Consider the following 14,716-nt stretch of genomic DNA (forward strand, 5'->3'; position numbering starts at 1 on the left):
AGAATACTGGTGTAGGCCCTTAGGAGTGGCCAACCTGTATCCTACTAACACCTTACTCCAACTCATCATAACTCAACTCTTTACTGTTCTCATGGCCTTGTCTTCATAGTCTACTCCAGTATTTTCCCTGGTTCTGATTTTCAGATACACTTGATCATTTTACTAAATTTGTTTCTCCTACATATATGCCACCTCAAATTCCTTGTGGGAGTTATGAGACACATTTCTTTCAAATGAGGCCAATTCATGTGGCAGTTCAGCACCTAAAATCAATATATTAAATTCATAAAGAAAAAAGTCCTTAGGTCATGGAAGTCTTTAAGACACTTTGTATGCCATGTATATGCTGCACTTACACTCCAAACAACTCAGTGCCCTTCTTGGATCTGTACTGGATACAAACTATTTTCATTTTGCAATGAGTAATGAATTGGACACTTTTCTTCTATAGATGATGTCTAGTGAAAATGGGTGGTCCATAGGTCAAACCAGCCCACAGAAATGCTTTTGAAAAATTTGGAGAGAAACATATAAAAAACTGAGAAATTATTATCTAAAAATCAGGAATCCCAGTTACTTTTGAGAAATTAGAAAATATGGCAATATCAGGATCACAATGTTCAGTCACCTCCTTTAGCGAGGCTTTGGCTCCCTGGGTCTTATGTTTAGTCCACTTCATTCATGCATTGCCTACTGAGTTTGTTTCTCCTATAATCTGTGATACGAAGAAGTGAGGTTAAGAAGTTTTTCTGGTTGAAAATCATTTCAGTGTACAAAAGGAATCACTGATAGAAATTAGTTACAATACAAGTAGTATTTTAGAAATATCTCTAGTACTCATACTAACCTGATTTCCCCAAATCCTCTGACTTTTGAGGGAAGCTAAGTGATCTTTCTACCTCTGTAAAATACCACATGCCCTCAATTCTGCTCTCGCACCTCCCCCCGTTAACCTTTCTGAAATGAAATGCCCTTAGAGTAGATGTATGCATTTAGCAGAGTAATGTGCTCCACACCCTTCTTCCTCCTGCTCCCAAAGAAGCTAGTATTAAATTGTGGCGCATCTTAAAAGAGAATGGCCATTCTTTCAGCACTCAATGATATTGCTAAACTGAACCAAATTTTAACTAGTAAGTTAATGTTTTCTCCAGATACATGTTAAAAAGACAACACTTTTAATGTCTTCAATCCATCAAAAGCATCTAATATCTCTCCTTGAGAAAAGAGCACTTACAGTATTTTTCACCATATCCAATACTGATCTCTTTTAGTTGTTTTACACTTGACCATTTAACATTCACTCACCAAATAGACTGTGCCATTAATAGCTAATCTCACTACCTGCACAAAAAGATCAGAATTCAAGCTCAGTGTTTAATCACTTAAACTCATGTTAATCTGTCAAAATACAGCAAATGGTAGTGACACGAAAACACACACACACAAAATGTAACTATCAGTTAGAGAATACCACTTATTATAGCAATGACTTTAAATTAAGAAGTTCATCAATATTCAAGAACGTTATAGTATAGTATGAAGCTAGGAAAATTCCAGGACAAGTGGAATAGGGAACCTGAGACAGATGTTAAACTGTAGTTTTCAGACACCTAGTTAATCCTATCTTCCCTAACTCAAGGACACTTAAGAGTGAATGGTTTGCATTTCTCCTCCCCAGCCAGAGGGTAGACAGCTTAAATCACCCTACTCAGGGAGACACATAACAGAAAATCCAGTTAGTGCCATTTGCCAACCCCACCTGAGGACAAATTAGGAATGAACCTCATTTTGGTATATCAGCATAAAGCTGATGAATATTCTATTAGACACTCCCCTGAGACCTCCCCTAAGATTTCCCACCTGCTAGAAAGAGATAAATGCACTCACTACAGAGGACCCAGGGTGTACCCCTCCCCCCAGGGGAGCACATCAGCGCTATCTCCTTCACCTTCCTCCCCTCTGAGGGGAACCCACGAGACTTGCAACCAGGGGAGCAATAGGCAGCAGCAGCTTGTCCCAGGCTTACCTCCTGAACCTGTCTCCAAGGCCCCTTCTCTCTCTGACTTCTCAGGGAGCCAAAGCAGCCCAGTCTGGGCTCTCCTGTTGTTTCTTTTATTCCCTTCTCCTTGTTTCATTGTCCCAAGTATATTTTTGCTGCAGCCAATAAATCCTTGCTTTCTTTTCTACACTTTGTCTCTTGATTGAAATCTTTCCCTCAAGAAGACAAGAACTGAGGTCTCCTCATCATCTCCCCAGTAACAAGAGGGCTAAGTCCACAGTAAAATTTAGAACTAAAGATCAAAGTTTTGTCACTTCATTATAGGAATTAATTTGAAGAAATAACTTAAGATACTAAAATAAACAAATCTAAGGAAGAAAAACTCAAAAGATAAGGTTCTTTTAAGTCTTCATATGTATTATTGCTCTTTCTGTTACAAGATCCTTTCATGCTCTCCTCCAGGTGTAAACAATGTGTTTCCCTACATTCATCCCAATCTTCTTTCACAAAAAGTGAAACATAAACACTAGCTGAAGAGAAAATGTCATTTCCCCCCAAAACATAATACAGAAATTAATAATGCAAAGTGCTCTCTGAAGTATGTCTAAGGGAGAATAAAAATTTAACTAAGACTGTACTTACGATGTTGAACTTCGTCTTTAGAAAAATCAATAGTAACCCATAGGTCAAATGTAGCCCTCAAAGACAGTTTTTTGGAGCCTGAACAATGTTTTTCTTTTTCTTTTTTAACTGAATGCTAACTAACACCTTTTAGGAAAGATCTATTACCCTGAAGTTCATAATCTTACCGGGTAATCATGACTTTCTTCACTCACCCACACTACCTATTTAGGCCCTGTCGGTTATGTATCTCAATTCTTTACCCCAAGCAACCAAAAGAAATTAAGGATGAAGAATCATCTGTTCAAATATTCTTTAGTTCAGGATGGTGAGGCAGTAACAACCTGCAATATTACCTTCTATGCTAATAACACAAGAGAAAATTTAAACACGAATTTAGAGGGATCATTCTTTTCTCACATACATGCCGAGGAAGCCCAGAGCAACTAACAATGAAAAGAACTTTTGTTTTAACGAGTTTATATGCAAATACTTGAAGAAGTTTCAAAAAGCATACTTATATTCCCAAAGCACAGTAAGTTTGTGCAGATGTGTACATTTATTCTTAAGCTCTCTTTCTTGACTTTTGTTGCACTGCTGCTTTAAAATAGCAAAATGAAGATATGCTCATTTCTGGTTTTTAAAAAACCCCAGGTATCTCATATATTATATGGCAATACACATAACTACTCCAAATATTAATTTCAAATTCCGAGCAAAAAATAGTGTACTGGAACACAAAGAAGAGAGACAAGCAGTTACTAAATCTATTTAAATACATTAAAAGCAGCTCTATCAAAAGCAGTAAAGTACTATATGGCCCTCTAGTGTTCAATGAAGAAATAGATGAATTCTTAAATGAGTCTGACATATGACACTTCATAGTGAAAATAATACTTCCTGATTTACTAAATATGCTAAACAAGCTCATGTATGACTTCTACAAAAATCTAAATATGTTGTAGCTCCTGTGACTTTATTTCTCTATGCCTTCTTTTGAACTACTACCCATATTTAGAGTATCTACTTAGAGAATTCTAAAATGCTTTTAAAGTTTTCCCATTAAAAAGTGGCTGGGTGAGAAGGGTGAAAGGATTAAGCAAAGAAAAGAAAGACTCATGGGCACAGACAACAGAATGGTGACTGCCAGAGGGAAGGGGATGTGGGGGGAGGTAGAAGAAGGTATGGGGGAATAAACGGTGATGGAAGGAGACTTGACTTGGGATGGTAAACACACAATACAATATAGACATGATGTCTGTAGAATTGTATACCTGGAACCTATATAATTTTATTAACCAATGTCACCCCAATAAATTCAATTAAAAATTTTTTAATCCTTATACTAAAGGGAAAAGGAACAGCAGTTTTCAATTAAAACTATATTGAATTTAAGGAAATTAGGTATTTAAAATACACTTAAATTCTCCAAGCATATTTTCTTTTCTCTGTGTTCTACTTCTGTAATTCATTCAACTTGTTTTTTCTCTTTATCATAACTTATAGATAATAAAGATTCATTACTGCAACCAAAGCAATAAACTACATAAAAATTGTGTTCCCCCAGAAGGAAGATAAAAGATGGGACTGAGACTTTAGGACAGGAGTCAAGTAAACAGTATACTCACAAACAGAAAAGAATCTTGTTAGGAAGATTCCTAAGATTGTAATCACTGGTGAAAAGGTTTAAAAATCAATATTACCATTTAATTAAAGTTGGTGAAATATATTTGTTATATTTTAGACCATGATAGGGGGGAGTGGTATATGCGCAAGATCTAAATTACACTTCCAGTTGTCATTCATTTTCTGTAATCTGAAGCTAATAATATTACTAAGTTAAAACTTTAGAAACTACAAGATTTTGTGAAGTTCCTATACTTGGCATTAAGATTAATCATTGGAATGTCAAGGAAAGGTAAGTACCTATGGCATGGAAACTCTGCAAACAACCCTTCAAAGTACCACTTAGCCATCAGCAAACCATTAAGAAAGAGATAGGATATAAACAGAAAATTTAAACAAATCTGCCTAATATAAACATATATAGATATCTAGAATATATTCAAATACTCACCTAGGGAGGCTATGTACTTATTTCTAAAAATTCTGTCACTACTGAAAAAAGTTCTACTCTTTACTTTACTTTCTTTACGGCTTCCCAACACTGTCTAATCCTATTTATCCTTTAGGTCTCAACAAGGCTTCCATCTCCTCAATGAAGATATCACTGATTTAATTATTTGGATGTGGATACATATGCACTGAAAACTACAAAACTGGGGGGACAGTGAAAATGCTGGAAGACAGAATCTTGATAGAAGCTCACCTTAGTAAGGAGGAGCCTGGTAAGGAAGGAGCCAAAATGGAAACTGGGTGAGGATAGAGGCACCTTGTCAAATAACAACAGAAAATCCAATAGGGAAAAATTTAAAGTTTTGTATTTAGTTTCAAAAACCTATGAACGTTCACATTTAAGCAGAACAGGATTAAACCAGACAGTGTTTATAAAAATACTTAAAGATTTTGTTTCCTAAAAGTTCAATTCAGTTTTTTAAGCATTTTTTGTATGCATAAAGTACAAGGTCCTGTAAGACACAGTAGAATCTTAGAGAAGCAGGTGTGTCGGCAATCTAAATTTGGGGGAAAACTAAAACTAAAAAGCTTAGTACAACTACCACAATTCTACCTAATATTATCTGCCCAATCTATAACAACAGGGTTATGATTCAACAGGAAAAAAGGTATCCCACAATGACTTCCACAGGTCACCCTAGGGGGGAAAATGTGAATACAAAGGAAAAAAAGGAACAAAATAAAGAGCCAGAAATAAACCTACATGAATATAGTCAACTAATCTTTGACAAAGAAACAAAGGAGCAAAGGCAATACAATGGAGCGAAGATTGTCTATTCAACAAATGATCCTGGAAAAACTGAACATGCACATTCAAAAATTAACTCAAAATGGATTATACACCTAAATATAAAATATAAAACTCCTAGAAGATAACATAGAAGAAAATCTAAAATATCTTGGGTATGGCAATGACTTTTTAGATATAACACCAAAGGTATAATCTATAGAAGAAATAACTGATAATCTGAACATTAAAATTAAAAACTTCTACTCTATAAAAGACAATGTCAAAAGAATACGAAGATACGAGACTGGCTGGGAGAAAATATTCGCCAGAGGCAATATCATAGAGGCCTGTTATCCAAAACAGATGAAGAACTCTTAAAACGCAACAATAAAAAATAACCAACCGGATGAAAAAATGAGGCAAAAGATCTGAACAGACATCTCAGCAAAAAAGATATACAGATGGGAAGTAAGCATATAAAAAGATACTGAACATCATATGTCATTAGGGAATTTCATATGAAAACAAGATGCCACTACATACCTATTAAAGTAGTCAAAAGCCAAAAACACTGACATCATCAAATGCTGGCAACAAGAACTCTCCTCCATTGCTCGTGGGAATGCAGAATGGTATAGGCACTCTAGAAGAAACCGTCTAGAAGACAGTTTGGCAGTTTCTTACAAAATTAAGCATGCTCTTAACTTTCAACCCAACAACTGCACTTGTTGGTATTTACAAAAAGAAGTTGAAAATTTCTGCCTACACAAAAATCTGCACATGGATGTTACAAACAGGATGCAAAATAGTATATGCGTTGATCCTAGCTATGCAAAATAATATCCATGTGGTCATAGACTGGCTAGTAATATGTAAAAATGAATTCACTATTTATTGACAATCTATTAGGCATTGGGGTGCTTTATACACAATAAATATTATTAGGCAAGATAAGAAATCACAGGACTTGAATGAGAGGCAGAAAAACAATTTTAATACAATGTAGTATGAATCACAGTAAATATATCATGGGAACAAAGATTAAGTTGGGAAGGACATGAGAACAGAGGTTAAACTGGTGGCTTTATGGGTTATTCCACAGGCCACCTCTACTCAAAATTACTAACAAATTTTAACAAAAATGCAACCAGGACCTAGAATGAGATCTGGGTTCAAATCCTAGCTTTACCACTTACCAGCTCTCTGACCATAGATGAATTATAGTGTTCAATGGCTTATTATATTACTAATATCATCATTGTCAATGCTTTTTCAATTGCACTGATGAGGTTCAGAATAGAAACGAGTGATAGTCTGGCTCTACTGCACCTCAGCAGCACAATGTTGACTACAGGACACAACACTTCAAGAGTAATTTGTCCAGAGGAGCAACCAGGATGGTGATCCTGGAAAACACGCTGATGGTATTTAGTCTGGAGAGATTACCGATGAGTATGACAGCAGTGTTCTCCTAGAAGAAGGGCTATCATCTCTAAATGGAAGAACAAGGACCAAAGAAGAGTAATAATGTCAACAACTATGTAAAAATATAATGTTACTTTATACTATAGTATTCTCTAGAGATGATTTCATTTTCAAGTCCAAGTCTATTGCCAACGCTGCTGGGCACAGGTTGGACTTAGATTCTATCTCAGGAGACTTAAAATTAGGATGGAAAACCTAAGCAGTTTAAATTTATTAATTAGTGTGAAGAAATGGGGCATTGGGAATAGGGGAGGGGAGGAAAAGCACTGGTGACTTTCTGGTAAAGCATTCTAGAATTGTATTTTAAATGACAGACTCTGAACTGCTCACAGAAAGATTTTAAAATGAAAGATATTCATGTTTCATGGACAGCCAAAAGTGTGATCAAGACTACTCTAAGTAACTCTTGTAAGAAACCATATATTAAATAAATGACTTAAAAACAAGGAAGGATACCATGCTATACTATTACTATAGCATGTGGTATGTGGGCCTTATGTAAGAAAAAATAGAAATTAAAATGTGGTAAGTTGACCCTAGATAAGAAAAAATAGAAATAATTCAACCATACTCAGAGATAATTCCTAACATTTGGTTTAATTATTTCTGATCTTTTCCCATGCATATATATAGATTAATGCATGTCTGCTTCATAATTAGGATCATACTGTATACAGTTTTTGAGTTCTACATTTTTAGTAAACATTGTTTATACATTTTTCTGTTATTAAATTTTCTTTTAGAATATGGTTTTTAATGGCTGTATGAGTTACCTGCAATTGATTTCTGCACCTTAGCCACACGGTTCTTAAATTGCAATTTTAACTTCTTGGGGACTCTTACTTTGGAAGTACTAATTGCATTATAATACTCTTTAATATAACCATCTTTATACTGAATACTTGAATTTTAAACTAGACATAAATGGCATGCCTATTTATAATTTATAGCCTAGCTTGAGTACATTGTAACAGCTGAAATGAGAATTGTTCACATTACAATTTGTAAATCTTCAACTCTCAACCTGAATCAGCACTAGAGAAAAATATATCAAATTTCTTCTGTTCAAAAAAAATAAAAGAATTCAGTAACCCAAAACAAAACTTATAAAAAATCACAAGGTAATACCAAATGAACTGCGCAGCATAGAAAACCAACGATGGGTTCAAAGAATTAAAATTACTAATTCTAGGAAGGTGCAAAGATAGAGATGGAATTTGGCCTGGGTTTTAAAGCATCTGGCTAACTGGAGGGGAGCAAAGTCATTAAAAGCAAGTGGAGGCATGGAGATGAAATCAGCTTGCAAGAAACTGCGGTAAGATTATAAGACTTCAAATGCTCACTTAGGGATATGGCTTCATCAGGATATTTAGACTGAGGTTACAGATCTATATGGAGGTAAAAATCCATTTTTAAAAATGCATCCAATCATCCACACTGCCAACTTATCATCAAGGACATGACATTACGGCCTAATGCAAACAGAAACCTAAGCAAAGATGCTCCTAACATTTTTAAACATTGACGCTCCAATTTTTTTTTTTTTGTAAGTACCTGGGGGTAAGAAAAAGGAAGTTCAAATGTTCAACTTTGTTAAATTTTCAGCAGTCCCATAGGATTAGATGATAAGACAAAGTCAAACTATTTTTCCACCATATGACCAGACGACCAGGATATTAACAAAGACTGTAAATCTGGGGAGGAAAATAAAAAATTGGTATGAAGAACAAAACAGGCGTTTTAAGTGGACTACTCAGGTGATGATGCCCAGTAACGACAGAAGTGCAGCACTGGGGCCTGGGTGAATGCTGGGAGCTTGCGACATCATTTTGAAGTTGTCTACCAAAGTGGGAAACAGAGCCCACTATGACATACTCTTTACCCTTTTCTACCATCTTCCCTGCACCAAGAACAACACTGACACAGATCAGGTCACTGAAATTATACACACACGAAACAATCTGCCTCAGGAACATTCTGAGGATAGCTATTTGTGGTATTTGTGGATACGTCAGAGATGTTTATCTTCTCTGTGCACAAACCAATGAAACACTTAAAATTTTGTTTAATGCTCCATTCTGTGGGGAAACTTCTTTTTTTTTAGGATGAAAACCCATAATCAAAGTAACCTTTAATTGTTTGCAGTGGAACAGATACAGATTTAAACACAATCAACATTTAGAGCTATTATGGTTTAAAATAACGTTAACAAATATTTTTTAAACTGCATTAACAAGAAAAAGAAATTGACCATAAAGTAAAATTCATGTTGGCATTCAACTGTAAGATTCAAGCATTTTAAATCTACAGATGTTTTAGAAGAAGAAAGTATAAAGAAACTGACTTAAATTCTAATGAAAGGGAATGATACATACCTGTCAACTGGGAAGATCTGTGAATAGCATCCCCTTAAAAATTTACATCATATTTTATTTTTATTAGATACGGGCCTGGCTTATTTTAGTATTCCCAATTCTTCTGTATATCCTTTTAAAAGTATTTATCTATTCCTCTATCTATATCTTTTTCCACTAGAGGGTGATATAATGACTTAACTGTAAAGATCATAAAAAACATGTAGATAAACTGATATCTGCTGTGGGGAATGAAGATTAGGGGTGAGGGATAAGAGAAAGACAGACTAAATGAGGATGCAAGCCTACATCTGTAAACTACCAGTGTCCCAGGCACTACACTACTTGCTTTACATGTTATTTCACTTAATCCTTACAAAACTCTGGGAAGTAGATACTGTCTCTTATTTTGTAGATAAATAAACAGTTCAATGAGATTACATACTTAGGGTCATACAATGAGTGGCAAAATCAGAATTCAAGCTCAAATCTGAAAAGCTCTTATCACTCTACTACATTAGGGGGAAAATCTACCGTCTCCAGTGTACCCCCTTTCCTCCACTTCTGTCCTCCTCACATATTTAAAATTAGGTTAAACTAAGCTGAGTGAATGTTTCCAGTTTTTCCTCCTTCACACAAAAGTAGGAGGCATGGTTATTAGTTGGGCTATGTTTATCAATGGATATTATTCAAGATGACTGCCTTACATAGCACTTTTTGTTCTCTGGACATATCTACACCTAACAGAATTTTTTTAATTGACTTTAGAGAGAGAAACATCGATCAGCTGCCTTCTGCACACCTCCTACTGGGGACTGAGCCCACAACCTGGGATGTGCCCTGACCAGGAATTGAACCTGTGACCTCCAGGTTCATGGGTCAATGCTCACCACTGAGTCATACCGGCAGAGCTACACCAAACAGAATTTGAACTTAAGTTCTTTCTCTCACAAGAACAAGACAAGACCAGGGACGTCCTGGAGCAGCCAACACTCTCTAGGTTTCTACTGCTAACAGAGTAGATTTTAGTGCCCTGTTAGATTTCAGAAGTTAGCCACATTGTCCTACAAAGTTTCCCAGTAGCTGTGGTTCAAGGGAGTGATTGGAGGTTGGTGGACAAGAAACACTAAACATTTATTTCTTATTTGAGGCAAAAAATATTTAAAAACTGATTAGTTTTAGGCTGGGGGAAAAACAGACTGATTCAAGATCAGGGATGAAGTTGTGTAAGGGACAGATGGAAGGCACTAAGGCAGTTATGGAAGAAGCAAAAATCAGTGCTCAAACACGGGGTTCTCTTCATGAAAAGATCAGAAGGATAAGAAGGCCTAGTATAATGGTAATCTCATTTGCTTTTCATTTTAGTGAAAATGAATTGTTACTCTGCATTAAACATATAAAATGAGTCTTTAGTATGGGCTAGGCATCTCTTCAGAAAACAAGTTTTATTTATTTATTTATTCTTTAATGTGATAAGGCTGTTGACAGAGGGAGTTAAAACTGATGAGATGGGCCTTCCTATCTGGGGAAGCAAATTGACTTTAGAATTTATAGGCAGACTAATCAAATGACAGAAAAAGCCAGCATACAACCCCTAGTTAAAAAGCACATTTGATAAACTCTAGAGAGAGTGATATCTGTTATCCAGTCTCAAATTCCATTATCATATCTTCCTGTTACAACTTGAGCCTTGAGCCCTCATATCTTCAATACTGTTTGTCCAGTACACAAAGAAAAGCACTTAACTGAGCTCTGTATTTTCTAGAGGGTAGCTTGGTGATTTCAAGTGTGACATATTAGAAAGCCACTGTACTCCAGAATCTAGAGCCTATATAGACTTACTTGTAGTTCTGCTGAAAATCTTAGTAATGTTTGCCAAATTCTACCTAGGGGGCAGCATAGCACATGGAAAGAAAGGGTGTGTGTTTTAAAAAATTAAGCAGATCTAGATTAAATCTCTTGTCACTGTGATTTGGGGGTAAATAATTTGGTCCCTCTATAACTTCTACTTCCTTACCTGTCATAGGAACTTTCAAACAGTATGGGCTTAATAAACACCAATTCTTGACTGATACTACCCTTGACTTTTAACATTAAGACAGTCTGAACTTTCTAATGTATATTATTACCATAAGCTCCCATAAGAACAAATCTTTGGTGACTAAGGAAAAAAAGATTGTCCTAAGAGTTTTGATAGTTTTCAAAGAAACAGACAATGCAAAGAAGAACCAAAAATGATTTTTTCATTAATATCATATTTGCATATATGGCATGTTCAGGAATGACAAATCAGTCTAGCTGTCCACAGGGTATGTTTAGAAAACTGCCAAAAAATAAAATTTGAAAGGAACACTGGGTGAAACAGTAGAAGGCCAATCCCATAGTAACCTTAAAAATGGGATTTAAAAAATAATTATTATACATGTACTCTTCTCAAAAGTCAGTTTAAAGCCTTAAAACTGGCTTAGGGTACTGTTTGTAGAAGTGTCTTATGTATATAATGATCAAGAATTTAAAGCTGCTTCAAAATAAAGCATTTGAAATAGAGTGAGCTTTTCCCTATTTACTATATTAAACATATTTATACACATGGGTGACTAACATTTTCTTTTTAAGCAACACAATCATAAGTATTATTTTTTAAATGTTGTTAAAAAAAATAAAGTACTCTAGGAATGATATGAAGAAGTTTCGGGAATGGACAAAAACAGGCCAATTTCAGATGAAAATCCTACCTACATAGAAGGGCACTGCTGCCTTAACAATCAAATAGTTTTTATATTCTTCTTGCCATATTTGTGGAGGCAAATGACCTCAAGATACACAATAAATCAAAAGCATATATACACACGTTCATGTGTATGTGTATATGTACACGACATATAAATGCATACACACATCTATCTCTGCTCTCAGTATTCAGTATACGCCTGTGAGCTTGTATGTATAAAACAATAATTTGTATTCACAACTCAAGAGTCACCAAAATGACTTAAGTTCAGCACAGTTTGTTTTTAAGGAGGTTCTAATACATATCTAAAAGTTCCATTTACAGTTTCAGGGGGAAAAATAAAGAAAGCATCTGTCAAACCTGTGTGCTTGAAGTTTTCCCACTGAACTCTATGACAACTTCTCCATTTAGAAAAAGATCTATTTTGTCTAGCTGGCTTTCTTGTTTGTAATTTAAAATGTAGCAGAAATCATTGGTGGCTTTGCACTGTTCAACAAGGCTTAGTTTTCATTAAATTTTTCTTAAATAAGATAATGCAATTAAATACTAAACCCCCATTCCTTCAACTGAACCCTCAGAAAAAAGAGGAACGATATAAACTCCCTCTTTGGCATAGTAACCTTGAAGGAGAGAGATCAAGAGTTGGGGCTAAAAGCTGGGCAATCTGCACTATGAAAGGTCTGAACCTTACCAACAAAGCAGGGCTACAGCTGTTAGTGTTAGAGCCGTGGGGCTGAGATTCAAAGCACTGCTTCAACACCTGGAGAGGGGGATGATAAAATGCCTTCAGGTAGTTCCTTCTTAGATCAAACCATCTAAATAATATCTGAACTTGCAGAAAGGCTAGGGAAATTGGGGATAAACATGTTTTAGAAGTTTTAGTTTCACATGCTGATGAAAAAATGACATAGCAATTCAAAGTATTAAATTAAGTGTCTAAGATATATCATTCCAGGTCAAGTAAGGTTAAAAGAGATGATGTTAAATCTGTTTGTATATTGTTTATGGGCTAAAACAATGGTTCACTGTAAAATTTAAAGATAAGCAAATAGGAGATAAACTACAGCCCTGGCCGGGAGGCTTAGTTGCTTGGAGCGTCATCTCTTACACCAAAAAGGTTGTGGGTTAGACTCCTGGTCAGGGCACATACCTAGGTTAAGGGTTTGATCCCAGTCAGGGCACATGTGGGAGGCAGGTGATCAATGTTTCTCTCTTACATTAATGTTTCTCTCTCTCTAAAAAAATCAATAAACATATCCTAGGCTGAGGATTTTTTAAAAAATGGAGAAACTACTACCGATGTTACTTATTTTAATGTCTATAAAATAAGTAAGCTATTATTCAAGTTATAATGTTCCTTTCCAAAGAATTGTTTAACTCATAAGTCTACTCTACATGGATATTCATGATTTTTATCTAATTTTCAAATGATAAAAGAACCAGAAAGCATGCAAACATAAAGATCTATGGGCACTGAAGGCCAGCGGGGCGGAGGTAGGACAGAAGTTGTTACATACCTCATTCATTGAGTATAATTCATTTTACTTTCTCTCCTCTTTGAATAAACCATTAGATAGATAACAACACTGCCTAAAATACTGACAACAGTATGGGGAAGGTCAGGGGGGGGGAGGCAGATGTGGGGTGGAGGGGATCAATGGGGGGAAAAGAGGGAATATGTGTAATACTTTCAACAATAAAGATAGATTTCAAAAAACAGAAAATAAATAAATTCTAACTCCAGCGAAAAATACACAATGTCTTATTAAATTTCCTATAATCTCAACAACATCAAAATTCAGAGAAAATAAAATTCAATGCAGAGGTAAAGTCAGCACTTACTTAAGAGCTAGTCAGTAAGACCAAGGTATATAAAGAAAACTCCCATTTCAGTTTTGGTTATGATTGGGGGGTGTGTGTGTGTGTCTGTGTGTCTGTGTATTCACTTTCTTTACAACAAACATATTTTATTATTATGGGAAACTTTAAACAAACTTGAAAAACTACAGAGAATAATACCCATGAACCCTCCTGTCCCTGTAATCCCTCTCCAACAACCAGCAACTCACAACCAATCTAAACCTCTCCCCTTTTTCTCCCCCCTTCAGTACTACTCTGAAGCAAAGCCCAGACACCATGCAATTTCATTTTGACTGTATGTTGATGGGGATGGGAAGGGAGGGTACAACAGAAAGACTGGGTGGTGAGACAAATAATGCTGCTGCTTTCTTTCCACAACTCCCACCCCTGGTCATAACCACAATTTTAAGTGATACAGTATCTGGAAATGTTCTGAGGAAAGAACCCCAAAGAACAAGCACTGGGAAGACCAAATTTACTGCAGCCGCCCAATCACTTCCTCCCTCCAGCTCAGACAGACTTCAACATTTCAGCACCTCCCTACCTATCCAGTAGCAGTGACAATATGACTGGTTAGTGTATTCCAGGCCCTGATCTCTGGCAGAGCCTCAAAGGACTGTATCCAATGGAACTGTTTTTCTCAGCCTAGACTAATCACCAGGTCCCTGAGTTGATAAGATTCCTCCAGTTTAGTGCGGAGTCTAACTGTCCATCTTTTGATATATGTCTACGGTTAACTCCAGGTGCTACCACTAGCTAAATGAGATGAGGCAGATACAACAGAGACTAACTCCCAGGAA

General features: G+C 35.9%; 1 protein-coding gene across 3 annotated transcripts in view; it reads right to left on the reverse strand.

Moving 5' to 3' along the window:
• The window catches only part of FBXW7 (F-box and WD repeat domain containing 7), a 154,260-nt gene that overhangs the window by 65,619 nt on the left and 73,925 nt on the right, over positions 1–14,716 (reverse strand). The gene's annotated exons all lie outside the window — the stretch shown is intronic.

This window comes from Miniopterus natalensis, chromosome 4 (assembly GCF_054644295.1).
Source record: "Miniopterus natalensis isolate mMinNat1 chromosome 4, mMinNat1.hap1, whole genome shotgun sequence".
In the NCBI taxonomy this organism is placed as follows: Eukaryota; Metazoa; Chordata; class Mammalia; order Chiroptera; family Miniopteridae; genus Miniopterus; species Miniopterus natalensis.